The sequence below is a fragment of the Scylla paramamosain genome, chromosome 18 (assembly GCF_035594125.1).
Source record: "Scylla paramamosain isolate STU-SP2022 chromosome 18, ASM3559412v1, whole genome shotgun sequence".
NCBI classification, from domain to species: Eukaryota; Metazoa; Arthropoda; class Malacostraca; order Decapoda; family Portunidae; genus Scylla; species Scylla paramamosain.
In genome coordinates this window covers 3467501-3476626 of record NC_087168.1, presented here as the reverse complement: position 1 = coordinate 3476626, position 9126 = coordinate 3467501, and the positions used below count along the sequence as shown (strand labels likewise).

General features: G+C 43.9%; 1 long non-coding RNA gene across 1 annotated transcript in view; it reads left to right on the top strand.

Moving 5' to 3' along the window:
- Positions 1–2729: 2729 nt before the first annotated feature.
- The window catches only part of LOC135109017 (uncharacterized), a 42904-nt gene continuing 36507 nt past the window's right edge, over positions 2730–9126 (top strand). The window contains exons 1-2 of the long non-coding RNA XR_010272531.1: positions 2730–2905; positions 4099–4154. This is a non-coding gene — a long non-coding RNA (uncharacterized LOC135109017). The remainder of the gene's footprint in view (positions 2906–4098; positions 4155–9126) is intronic.

The window sequence follows — 9126 nt, the reverse complement described above, 5'->3', positions numbered from 1 at the left end:
GACCAATGCCCCTCCTACATAAAAAAAAAAAAAAAAAAAATTCATAACCTTCTATCTGATCATCAGAATGGGTTCCGTCAAGGCCGCTCTACTGCTGTCATCTGCCTTTCCTTGCTGAGTCTTGGTCATCCTCTTTTTGAGATTTTAATGAAACCTTTTCTTTAGACATATCGAAAGCTTTTGATAGATATTAGAACAAAGCTTTGATTTCCATACTACCCTCCTACGGCTTCTATCGTTCTCTGTAACTTCATTTCAAGTTTCCCTTCTGACGCTGTTCTTCTCCTCAGTCTATAAATAGGGGTGTTTGTAAGAGTTCTGTCCTGCCACCCACTCTCTTTCTTTAAGTAATGTAGGGCAGTGATAGTCAACCTAGGTGCTTTGTGCACCCAGGGTGTAGGAATTTTTCAGAGGGTACCTAGAAACAGTGGTGCATAGAGGGGTACATGACATAGCCAGTGTGTATTGTAGTACACTTTACAAAAATATGCTTCAGAAAGAATTGTCTCATGTAAGAAATTAACTTAAACTGATATTGAGATTATTACAAAATTTACGTATTACATATATTAGTATATTACACTCAGACGCAACTCTAGCCTCACATGTTTGAGATGTGGCATTTTGTTGTATCACATATTAAGCACATATAACAATTATTTAGGAACGAGTATCTCTTTTTTTTTTTTATTTGTGTGTGTGTATAATGTGTGCAGTGGTTGGTATTATGAAGAGACAAGAGAGAGAGAAGAGATCTGAATGCTGTGTACAAGACTATGTCAGGAACTGAGAAATTAGACCGTGGGGAACTGGTGGTGAGAGAATACAGAAGAGTGAAAGGACATGACCTGAAGGTGGAGAAAGGAGTGTTTGGGAGTGTTTGGGAGTGTTTGGAGGTGTATAAGAGTGTTTGGGAGTGTTAGGGAATGTTTGGGAGTGTTTGGAAGTGTATAGGAGTGTTTAGGGGTATTTGGGAGTGTTTGGGAGTGTAAAGGAGTATTGGGAAGTGCTTGGATGTGTATAAATGTATAAATACACAAGGGGGTAATCACAGCCTGCCCTCTAAAGAAAACTGTCTTCCTTCACACAAAACTACAAGCACCTAATAACACACACAACCTTCAATTAAAATTCAAAATTATCATGGCACCTCCTACACCAGCCTCGGAATCCCCATCTGGGAACGGAACCACAAATGTCCCCAGGCTGGACTGTCCTTCTGGTATCGACCCTATGTGTCTTGACACTCCTCCCAGCTTTTTCTTCATTAACTTCTGCAACATTTTTTTTTATTTTTTTTTTTATGTAAGAGGGACACTGGCCAAGGGCAACAAAAATCCAATAAAAAAAATATAAAAAAAGCCCACTGAGATGCCAGTCCCAGAAAAGGGTCCAAAGCAGTAGACAAAAATTGAAGGATAAGTGTCTTGAAACCTCCCTCTTGAAGGAATTCAAGTCATAGGAAGGTGAAAATACAGAAGCAGGCAGGGAGTTCCAGAGTTTACCAGAGAAAGGGATGAATGATTGAGCCGTGGAGCCGAGGTGAGCCAGGTAAGCATGCAGCAGCTGGTACAGGTGGCGCAGACATCGCTCCCACCTGGCTGTATCAGTGCTGTACTAGTTGCCTGTACTTGCCGCCTGTTAGGTTAGGTTAAGTAATTGTAAATATCTTGGAGTGTTTCAAGGGTCTTAGTGGAAGCTCTTAGGATTAGTAAGGGTGTTTTTTATGGTTTTAGTGATAGATTAGCAGCATTTCTGCATTATTAACAGAAGAAACATTCTTGAGAGCCGCCATTACCTTCCAAAGGCTCTAGTTGAAATGATACACGGCTTTTTAAGACTATTTTTTATGGTTCTAGTAACAGATTACCAGCATTTTTGCATTATTACCAAGAGAAACACTCTTGAGAACCTCCACTACTTTCCAGAACACAACAGTTACAGACATAATGATTAGGCAATAATTGTTAAATTATCTTGAGAGAAGGGAAGGCGAAATGATATTGTAAGTCCAGTCATGTATAGCTTCGTAAGTGACATTTGTGGGAACGAAAGGTTTTTTGATGGTTCTATAACTGCTTTGTGTTGCGGGGTAGGCTACTGTTGCCGTTTAAGATTTCACTAAAGAGGGATGGAAGGAGAGAGAGAAAGGAAGGAAGAAAGATAGATAAAAGGATGGAAAAGAAAAAGAAGAAGGTAAGAAATAAATAAAAAAAAAAAGAGAGGGAAGTTGCAGTTTCACGAATTTTAAGAGAAAATAAATATACGAAAATGTTACAAGTTTTTATTTTATTTTATTTTTTTAAAATTCAATATTAGTTTTCACACGCAAAGTCAAATAGTGCTGAAAACCGAGAGGAAACCCTTTGTGGAGGCGCCGTTAAGAAAGCGGAATCAGTAAGTAACCCAAATGGAAGAGGAACATCCATGATTTTATAAAAAGAGCAATCATCACAGTTACTTATTATTCCACCAGCCTGGCGTCTGTTAGGATATGGGAAAATATTCACCATGATTTTAAAGTGCTAGGAAAAATAATTACACAAGGTTCGACAAGATGAAAGATTAAACTTTAGTGTTGTGTAATGGATCTAGAAAGAAAAGTTTTAACTAAGTTTTTATTTTACATGACCAGCGTCTGTTAAGTTGTAAGATCTTTTAGGATTTTGCATGACCAAAATTAACCACAGCTGCTTGCATAGAGTGGCAGGTTAACTGAAATAATGGCAGGTTAATAATGTGTTAGGGCGGCGGTGTTCCAATTGGCCAGTCTCAACAGGTGCCGCGAGGCGCTCAGTGGTGAGTGCTGTGACTCCTGCCGCGAAACTCGCTTGCTCCAAAGCGCAATTGAGCGTGGTGAAGGCACTCGGATCCGCGAGGTGGCCCTGTTCCACAGCGACCAGAGGTAAGGAGTGACTGTCTATGTGCTGTGTGACCTAAGTTGGAGAGGCGGCACGTGTCTATGGCGGCCAAGACCTGTGTGATTCACCTACGGTCGTCTGCTGGTCACCCAGCCAGCCGTTTCCCTCCGGAAAGAGCTCAGAGCTCTTTGGGTAGGACTGAGACCACTGACACACCACACATCGGAACAGCGAGGTTACAATCTCTCGGGTCTCTCTCCTGTACCTACCTGCTGCTAGGTGAACAGGGGCTACACATTAAGAGGCTCGCCCACTTGCCTCGCCGCGCCGCGCCCGGGATTCAAACTCGGGCCATCTTGGTTGTGAACTGAGCGTGCTGATCACTACACTACGCGGTGTGTGTGTGTGTGTGTGTGTGTGTGAACTTGTCAGCAGATGTGTGCTGTGTACCTCTCACCAGGTGTGAGCTGTGTATGTGTGTCATTAGGTGTGTACTATGTACCTGTCATCAGGTGTGTGCTGTGTATGTGTCACCAGTTGTGTACTGTGTGTGTGTCAGCAGGTGTATGCTGTGTACCTGACGTGGTCCGAGATATTGCAAGGAATTGGTATATAAAGGCTACTTGAAAACTCACAAACATTTTCATATTTCAATTAATAACTACTAATTATTTACATTTCTTACAAGTCAAAACTTCTCATTTGCATTCATCTTCAAAACTTTTAAAGTTATTAGGTGTCGCTTTATATCTCTTCAACATTTTCAGTGATCAGCGCAGTCATCGTGCAAAACAGACAATATCAAACGCATAAACACAACAAATATTCAATCATCGCAATTAATGTTCACTTAGAAAACACACTTGATATCAGCAGCACATCAGTTACTATAAACATTCCATAAGTGGGTAAATCCTCGTACACCACACAAACCTGTCATACCAAACATAAAGCATCAAATAAACATCTGGCTTCTTAAATAAGAGAATTGATTCATAGACAGCATTACGCTTTCAAGCTCCACTTACTTTTAAGTTATTCCGTCCATCTCGACCCCCCTCTGGTCAGGCCCTCTCTGCTCATGTGTCTGCTCTCTCCGCTACTCTTCGCTACTGTTACACGTTATAATATACAATCGTTTGAGACTGCCTATTTCTCTCAGAAGTGTCTTTATTTTCATAAAATTTTACATATCTACCATTCACATTATTCATTTATGCATGTGATCCGTCCACAGGCGTGGTGCTTGATACAGAAGCCAGTCAGAAGGAAGGAGCACTTGGGAGGCGGAGCGTAAGTGGGCGTTGATATTTTTCTATAGGCTGACCTTCCGATGCCTCACGCCGCCTGGCCTCACACCTCCTGACCTACTTTCACTTTCATATCCTTTCTCTGCCTTGTCCCTACTGTTGTTACCATTAATCCCTCTTTGACCCAGGCTGCTTCCCAGGTGTTATGGCCGTCTTTCTGTTGTGGACTGCGTGGCTCCTGTGTCCATGTTTGTGTTTTCTCAGCTCCCTCGTTATCAAGCACTAATTACCTTCCCGCTCCCGGGTAGTATGACCGCTTGTTATTCTCCCTACTTCATTTATCTTCTCCATTTCTTCTTTCTTCTTACTTATTCTATCTTCTTCTCTTCTTTCTTCTTCCTTATTTTATCTTCTTTCTTCTTTTCTTCTTTCTTCTTTCCTCTTTCTTGACAATACAATATATACTGTGGTGTGGGGTCACCACATACCTGTCATCAGGTGTGTGCTGTGTATATGTGTTATCAGGTGTGTGCGGTGTGCCTGTCATCAGGTGTGAGCGGTGTGCCTGTCATCAGGTGTGAGCGGTGTGCCTGTCAGCAGGTGTGTGCGGTGTGCCTGTCAGCAGGTGTGAGCGGTGTGCCTGTCAGCAGGTGTGTGCGGTGTGCCTGTCAGCAGGTGTGAGCGGTGTGCCTGGCATTAGGATCAAGGGAATAGTGTCTCCATCATGTCGAGGAGCACTAATGGCGCGCGGACAAATCTGGAATGTCAGTGAACGAGACAAGAGTTCAGGGTAACGTGTGGAAACACTCCGCCTGTTGGGAGGCGAGGTAGAGAAACACTGCACATGTGAGCGCCTCAGGTGAACCTATGAGTTCCCTGCTCACTGATGTGCGCGTCTTTCTGCTGTGCGTGGTGGCAGCGAATTGGGGATTATATGAAAAATAGATTGAAAGATCATGCAACATTTTGCGGTAAATTCCAACCTTCGTCCCCTTCGTCAGCGTCAGGTGGAGTGATGCGTGGCGCGTGCGCTGTCCCGGCCCAGGGTAGGAATGGCAAGACCCGAATGTATGTGTGTGCACAAACCGTGAATTGATCCACAGTGATGTGACGTGTTCGCACGGCGCCATGCGCACTGCTGGTGTCAGGGAGGCTGGGAGGCACCTCTCGCAATTACGGATATTCTTTTGGATTCTATCTGGGAAACTGACATCTTGGTGGAGTTTTTGAGGGACTGACATCTTGGTGGAGTTTTTGAGGGACTGACATCTTGGTGGAGTGTTTGGGGGACTGACATCTTGGTGGAGTTTTTGGGGGACTGACATCTTGGTGGAGTTTTTGAGGGACTGACATCTTGGTGGAGTTTTTGAGGGACTGACATCTTGGTGGAGTTTTTGAGGGACTGACATCTTGGTGGAGTGTTTGGGGGACTGACATCTTGGTGGAGTTTTTGGGGGACTGACATCTTGGTGGAGTTTTTGAGGGACTGACATCTTGGTGGAGTTTTTGAGGGACTGACATCTTGGTGGAGTTTTTGGGGGACTGACATCTTGGTGGAGTTTTTGAGGGACTGACATCTTGGTGGAGTCTTTGAGGGACTGACATCTTGGTGGAGTCTTTGAGGGACTGACATCTTGGTGGAGTTTTTGAGGGACTGACATCTTGGTGGAGTTTTTGGGGGACTGACATCTTGGTGGAGCTTTTGAGGGACTGACATCTTGGTGGAGTTTTTTGCGGTGACTTGCATCTTGGTGGAGTTTTCGGGGGACTGACATCTTGGGCGCTTTCCCACGCATCGACTTTTCGCTGTGCGCTGTCCACGACACGACGTCACGCTCTTAAATAACCGTTGGTGTCTGTGGACGCTTTTACACGGCACGGGCACAGTCGTGGACGGCATAACGCCGAACACCGTTCAATATGGCACCCTTTTAAAAACGGCGCGGCGACACGGTGTAGATGGCGTGAAATGTACGAGTACGTGGCACTATGGACGCGTTCAGACGCACAGACTTTTCGCCGTCTCGACTCTGCTGCGAATCCACTTCAGTTTCCTCCTTGCCAATATTGTGAGCACAGTGCTCTGGTCGGTAGTAATGGTGGAGGACGTTCATCTGCATAATGAGCTGGTGATTACCCTGGTGCAAGACTGGCCAGTTTTCTGGGACAAGAGCCCAGAGGCCCATCGGTCTGAGACACAAACCACCACAACGTGGAAGGAAGTGTGTGATCACATGAATCCTGATTTTGAGTCCCTGAGTGATGAAGAGAAGAACAAAATATGGTGATTTTATGCTGTGTGAATTTTTTTTCACCTCATTATTAAATATAGGTAATACAGATCCAGCAAGTGGCCCTGTGTGTGCATGATGAGAGGATGGAAGCAACTGGCGGGCAGGGACGGCGGGCATGGCCGTGTCGTTAGTCGCCTCAACACACATCGCGGCGCTCTGTGGAATGCACTGCGTTGTACCGAGGACGGCTAACACTTGACAAGTGTGAGTGCGGCCTTAATGGGCATTTTTCCGCCGAGTTACGTGGCCCTTGAGAGCTCCTCTTACGCAAAAATAACAATAATAAGGAAATAAAATAATCAGTTAGCCTACACTCTATTTCTAGCTCGCACTGGGGCCTAAGCCAGGGGCGTTCCAAAGACCGTTACGTTAGCTTACGTAAGCTAACGGAACGAGTTTTTTGGGAGCTGATGACGTCACTGATGGCTAACGGAGAGTCACGGGCCCAAGATGTGGTATGTTGCCCCGTTCTCTTTTTTTTCTTTTTTTTTTCTTTTTATGGAGGAGGGACACTGGCCAAGGGCAACAAAAATTCAATAAAAAAAGAAATGCTCACTGAAATGCCAGTCCCATAAAAGGGTCCAAAGCGGTAGTCAAAAAATGAAGGATAAGTGTCTTGAAATCTCCCTTTTGAAGGAATTCAACTCATAGGAAGGTGGAAATACAGAAGCAGGCAGGGAGTTCCAGATAAACTAACATAATCCCTGACTATCACAGGACTTTGTGGCCTCTCTTCTCCTCTTTCCTCAAAACTTAATTTCTTCTATGAATAATGTCAACGTCCAGCACAGGGTCACAACGTTTAGTACAGGATCACAGCGTCTAGCACAGGGTCGTCAACGACCTTTTCTGCTAAGAAGAGCGCCGTGGGCGGCCATTTTTGTTAGCTCCAGGTAATCCCCCCTTTGGGGGTTGCGGGAGTAGGGAGAAACCTTCCGCGGAACGCACCCCAGACCTGTAAGTTCGTTGGTGATTTGTCCACGGCTTGAGGCAGCCTGTCTCCCCGCTCAGCGCCAGAAGTGGCCTCTCCACACCACATGCTTGACTACTGTTGTCAGTAGTCTCCACTTCCAAGCGCATCACTCAGCCTTGCCAGTGTGTAAATCGCTTGCTGTGAACCTGCCTGAGTCGACTCGCATCCGAGGCGTATCCCAATCAGTCCGAGTCAGCGGGAGGGTGACGGAGGGACTGGTGGGATTTGTTTCGGATACGAGTCGAAGCAGGCGGCTCACAGCAGGCGACTCACGCACACACTGGCAGTGCTTAGTGATGAACATGGAAGTGGAAGGAGCTGTACATGTTTACTTTCTTCTTCAGTGAACAATACAACCATGGTGGATTGTGAATCTGTCACAATAAAAGTTCAGATAAACTAAAACACACGATATAATGCAAGTTGAAGTCAGAGTGTTATGAATGTTTATACAGATTTTTTTTCCACGCCAATTTTTTCCCTTTCTTTTTGCGTGAAGAGAAAAAGGTTCTGTAAATACAAATATTGGGGTTTGGCAGAAAACTCGTTCTGAATACGATGGTGTTATCGAAATTTAGTAAGTCGAGGGGGAAGGGAGATAAACAACGGTTTATACCAAGGTGCAGGCGCGGGGCCAGAGTATCCTATGACGTACACACACACACACACACACACACACACACAGTTGCCAGACTTCTATGATACGTCTCTATTAACATGCATATTAAGAAAGGGAAATACATAGAGTGTGAAAGGAAGATGAAAAGAGAGATTAACGAAAGGAACGAAAGAGGACGAGGATTTAGTGGAGGCGCAAGTGATTGTGAAGGAAGGAAAAGGGAAAGGGAAAGGAAAAATAGAAGAAAAGAGAAATTAAGCTGCATGGTAAAAGAGAGAGATAGATAGATAGATAGATAGATAGAGAGAGAGAGAGAGAGAGAGAGAGAGAGAGAGAGAGAGAGAGAGAGAGAGAGAGAGAGAGAGAGAGAGAGAGAGAGAGAGAGAGAGAGATTTTGTTGTTGCCCTCGTCGTCGTCGTCGTTGTTGTTGTTGTTGTTGTTGTTGTTGTTGTTATTACTGTCATTATTATTCTTATCATTTATTTTTTTGTTTATTCACTTATTAACGTCTTTGTATCCTAAACAGTCTACATTCAATTTTAAACCTTATCCACTAAAGCGCATCTCACATAATGTTTTACGGTGAATTAATAAACATTGCTTGACCAGAAGTAGCTTCTTCCAAGGTCTGATAGCAGTTATTCTCCTTTTCACTGCTAGACTTTTTTTTTTTTTTCCCCTCGTATATTCTAACAGTTTCTTTGACACATTTCTACTGCAATATCTTTGTTAGTTCGGTAGCTTTAGAATATACAAAATTAACCTCTCTCTCTCTCTCTCTCTCTCTCTCTCTCTCTCTCTCTCTCTCTCTCTCTCTCTCTCTCTCTCTCTCTCTCTCTCTCTCTCTCTCTCTGTGTGTGTGTGTGTGTGTGTGTGTGTGTGTGTGTGTGTGTGTGTGTGTGTGTGCTCATGCAAACATTTCCTTATTATTTATTTTTTTATTTTATTTAGTTATTTATTTATTAGTTTGTTTATTTTAACAGCACACTAAATGCTAGCAAAAGATGACCATTGCTGTCAAGTAACTAATGGGAACCTCATCAACTGACCAAGTTACTAATCCATTTTTTGTATATGGAGTAACAAGAAAAGCAACGATAAAAATTGATAACAGTAATATTGATGAGAA